Source organism: Saccopteryx leptura, chromosome 3, assembly GCF_036850995.1.
Source record: "Saccopteryx leptura isolate mSacLep1 chromosome 3, mSacLep1_pri_phased_curated, whole genome shotgun sequence".
NCBI classification, from domain to species: Eukaryota; Metazoa; Chordata; class Mammalia; order Chiroptera; family Emballonuridae; genus Saccopteryx; species Saccopteryx leptura.
The window spans coordinates 293292532-293297822 of record NC_089505.1 but is presented as its reverse complement, the minus strand read 5'-3'; positions in this window follow the sequence as shown (position 1 = coordinate 293297822).

The window sequence follows — 5291 nt, the reverse complement described above, 5'->3', positions numbered from 1 at the left end:
TACATTAAAATAATCAGAAGTTATCCCCCCCATGTTTTGGAGTGAGTTCTATTTTTCAGGCAATAAACTGATAGCCTGAACATTGGCCAAGTCCTGAAAAATTTGCTCTCTGAATAAATTGGATTTAGAAGGCAGGAAATTAGATAAATGAGAAGCATTTTTTCAATTGTAAGACTAGAGGAAAAAGCATGGGGCATGATGTCAGGTCACCAGTGAAAAGGTTTTGGCACTCATCTGTAAAAGAGAAGGTAGAATAACAACCCACTAAGATTTGGGAAAGATCACACTAGCTAATAAAAATGACAATGTGTAGAAAGTTATCTGTTCAAATACTTGCTAATTGAATAACATAAACTATACATATTTCTGAAGAGCACTAACATTTAAAATATTCTGCTTACTGAAGGATATAATGTTGTTGAGCTGTATACATTTGACGTTTTGCTGTATTTTAGGTGCTTTGCTAGCTGCTGTGGGTTAGAGGGAGGTGACTATCACATGCCTGGCGACACACTGAGATTCTTGAGAGAGGATGGAGAAGCAACTACAATTCAGTATCTATAATGGAAGCATGTGAGTGGTGTTCTATCAGCTTAGAGAAGCAGGTGACTGAGGGTGCCTTTGTGTCAGGGGACAGTAAGAAAAAGAACAAAACAATGCACAGGGGTTACTGTTCATGATACATTTAAAGGAGAAGAAATTCACTGCTGTTAGCAGACATATAGCAAAGCTTTATTAAACTATTATTGAACATTAACAATTAATATGAAATATATACACAATTTTCTTTACATTAAATATAAAGCGTCGTCCAAAGCATTTCTAAAAGGAACCAAAAACACTGATTTAATGTTTTTTTCATTTCGGTAAGGTTAGCAAAACATAAAGTTCAGAAAATAAATATCCAAAGAAAACTTCCAAATACATTCATTTTTCTTGAGTTGATGACATTGAATATTTATTTCATGACCTCACAAGGTGGATTTCTAGCAACTTATATTTAGAAAACATTTTCATCATGTCTTTTAATATGTAGAACACTATTTAGAAATATTTGCCAGTGTGATTTTCTGCAATGACAAATTTAGAGTATTTAAATTTTGTTTTTAGTCACCTGCAAATGTAATATGACTAGATGTAATGCAACTAAGCTGATGTGAAGAATCTCTGAAACTAAGTGATTTTAAATACAGTATTTCAGTAAGTAGAAATGCTCTCTTTCTCTGATGATAATATTTGCATTGCTTTTAATTTATAATTAAAATGTATGAGCAGTGAATGCAACAGATATTAAGGGTAAAAATGCCTTCAGGAGATTGTTAATAACTAGTGGCATCTGTGACTAATGAGTGCTATATTAGCTTAGACTGTGACTAATAGAATAAATGTTTTGAAAAAAATCCTTATGTTAGTATTTTATAAACAGTAATCTGGCCATGATGAATTTGTGGTGTGAATATTAATGGGATAACCAAGCAAGTTTCTTCATTCTTCTACTTTCTTTTACTAAGTTGATTGGCTTGCTTCAGTATTTGGCTCCAATGATGGACTATCGTCCTTATTTATTGATTCTCTTTTGTCACCAAGTGAGCTATCTGAAAGCGCTTCTGTTGTCTGCACATCGCCATCTGTTATGCAAGGAGTCCTGTTGAGCGTTTCTTAAAGAAGATTGTCTGGATACAATTAGCCCCCTTGCTAAGCTACTTCACCTGAACTTTCTTCCCTGTAGTCTAAAATTATCCATGACCTGAACCTAATGTTCTAGGGATGTCTGAGGTATACCAGGATATTCTCAATCCTGGTAAAAAATACACCCAACTACTAATGAAAGTGGTTGTTGGTTTAGGATAATAGCTGTTGGGTTTTGCTAAGAAAGCCAAAGCATATAAAGCAAATATATTAATCCTTGACCCAATGTGAGGATGTGATTACTTTTCAATGCTCACATGGACCAATGGTGCGAAGTTATGGGTTTTAGGTCTGAGGGATGCATGTAATACACAGCAATCTGAGGCTCCTCTGCGAATGCTCGTTTGTTCTTTAATTAGAAGCCAGAGTCTATTTTATCTGTGGGTTGAGCCTCATGGTTCCTACAGTATGCTGGGTGTTTAAGTTGGAATGTCTTGTAATCACTTTGTGATCAATCTACTTAAATTTATCTTCTTGATCACCAGTCTAGAAGCTTCCTCTCACTGTTTTATTAAGGCACTAGCGTTCCTTTAGTGTCCCCCCTTATTAGTTACTTGTTTCTTTGATTCTTCCTGTACAGCTCCTGCTTCTTGTCCTTTCTTATTTATTCTCATGTTCATTACCATATTCTCAGCACTTGGAGAACACTTATCTGTTGTAGCAACTTCTGGATTGGCCAGAGGAAGCTGTGAACCATGTGTCTGGAGTCCAGATGATTAGCCAAAGTGTGTTGAGAAGTGGAAGCCCTCTCACCAGAGCCAATGAGGAGTCCACCAGAGCAGTTTGTGTACCACTGTTTATGTTTTTCTATAATATCAGAGAAGTCACTGGTTTCACTGAACATAAGTTCTGAAATTAATTTATAAATATCTCTGATGTTGACTCTCCCTGTGCACTTGTTAGAAATAAAAAAAACCCAACTTAGTCTGAAATAGTTTAAAACTTGCAGAAAAATTACAAGAACACAGTACAAAGAAATCAGTCTCTGCTTTATTAGAATTCCCCAGTTGGACCACATTTTACATTTTCCTACCTTTGTTCCTTATCTGTCTCACTGTCTCTTGTGTATAGACTATCACTAGTCTTTCTCTTAGAGAGCAAGCTGGAGACAGGATGTCCCATTATTCCAATCAAGGACACTGCAATATGACCCCCATTCAAACTTCCAAATCAGGGACTTGACATTGATAGAAAGAACACTGACATCCGATCCACAGATTCTGTGTAATTATAACTAATTTTTAACTTTAGGATTTGTCATGACTCCTCAGTTTCTTTCAATCTGAAATTAGACCTGTCTTTCACAACCCTCGACAGTTTTAAAAAGTGCCAGCCTGTTTTTTTGATAGGATCAGAGCATCTATTTTACATCCTTGTCAAATTAATATTTTTAAAAAGTTTAATCAAATATTTCAGATAGTATAAGTCTAAATCCTGTACCGGTTCTCCTATGCTAACAGTAAACTTAGAGTCTCTTGTTACTCATATGTCATTTACTAGTTATAACAACAGATTATGTTTGTGTTTGTCCAATTGTTGATTCATTTATTCAGTTATTTTTTAAATTTTATTTTATTTTTGATACTCCTTTTTCTAAAATTTTTATTAATTTTAATTTATAGTGTTAACATAAATTCAAGTTTCCCACTCAATATACCACCCTCACCCCGACTTCCATGTCCCCATTTATACCCTCTTTGCCCCATTCCCCTAACTCCTTCCTCTCTTACCTTTGGGATTTGCTTTCCTGTTTTCTGTATCTATGTATTATGTATATATAATTTCACTAATCCCTTTACCTTCTCTGATCCCATCCCTTCATCCCCCTTCTCTCTGACTGCTGTCCCTCTGTTCCTGGTGACCCCACTTTTGCCTCTATTCCATTACTCAGTTTACTTTGTTCATTAGATCCCACATGTAAGTGAGATCATATAATATTTGTCTTTCTCTTCCTGGCTTACTTCACTTAGCATAATAAACTCTAGGTTCATCCATGCCATCACAAAAGGTAAGATTTCCTCTTTTCACGGCCATGTAGTATTCCATTGTGTATATGTACCACTGCTTTTTAATCCACTTGTCCACCGACAGACACTTGGGCTGTTCCCAGATCTTGGCTATTGTAAACAATGTTGCCATAAACATGGGAGTGCATGTCTTCACTTGAATCAGTGATTTGGTATTCTTAGGACACATTCCTAAAAGTGAGATAGCTGGGTCAAAAGGCAGTTCCATTTTTAATTTTTTGAGGAGCTCCACAGTGGCTGCCCAAGTCTACATTCCTGCCAGTAGTGCAAGAGGGTTTCCTTATCTCCACACCCTCACCAGCACTTATTGTGTGTTGATTTGTTAACTAACGCCATTCTGACAGGTGTGAGGTGGGATCTCATTGTGATTTTAATTTATATTTCTTTGATGACTAGTGACATTGAACATTGTTCCATATGGCTATTGGCCATCTGTATGTCCTCTCTGAAAAAGTGTCTATTCAGTTTTTTTGCCCTTTTTAAATTGGATTGTTTATGTTCTTGGTGTTGAGTTTTGAAGTTCTTTACAAATTTTAGTTATTAACCCCTTATCAGATATATTGATGAATATGTTCTCTCATTGTGAGGGTTGTCTTTTTATTTTGTTCATGGTTTTGTTTGCTGTGTAAAAGCCTTTCAGTTTGATATAGTCCCATTTGTTAATTTTATTTTTTATTTCACTTGCTCATGAAGATAAATAGGCAAAAATATTGCTACAAAAGATATTGGAAAGTTTACTGCCCATGTTTTCTTCCAAGATGTTTATGGTTTTGTGACTTACATTTAAGTCTTTTATCCATTTTGAGTTAATTTTTGTGAATGGTGTAAGTTGGTGGTCTAGTTTCACTTTTTTTCATGTATCTATCCAATTTTTCCTATACCATTTGCTAAAGAGACTGTCTTTACTCCATTGTATGCTCTTACCTCCTTTGTCAAATATCAATTGACCATAAAAGCATGGGATTATTTCTGGGTTCTCTGTTCTGTTCCATTGATCTGCATGACTGTTCTCATGGTAGTACCAAGGTGTTTTGAGTACAATGGCCTTGTAGTATAACTTGATAACAGGAAGTGTGATACCTCCACTTCATTCTTCATTTTCAAGATTACTGACACTATACATGTGTTTTATTTGGTTCCATATAAATTTTTGGAATATTTGTTCTATATCTTTGAAGTATGTCATTGGTATTTGAATAGAAATTGCATTGAATCTATAGTGTGCTTTGGGTAATATAGACATTTTAATGATATTTATTCTTTCTATCCATGAACACTGCATATGCTTCCACTTGTTTGAATCTTCCTTGATTACTTTTTTCAGTGTCTTATAATTTTCTGAGTACAAGTTTTTTACCTCCTTGGTTATATTTACTCCTATAAACTTTATTTATTTATTTTTGTTGCAATAGTGAAGACGATTTTTTAATTTCTCTTTCAGACAGTTTATTGTTGGTGTATATAAATACCATTGATTTCTGAATATTAATTTTATATCCTGCCATCTTGCCAAATTTATTTATCAGGTCTACTAGTTTTTTGACTGAGACATTAGGGTTTTCTATGTACCGTATC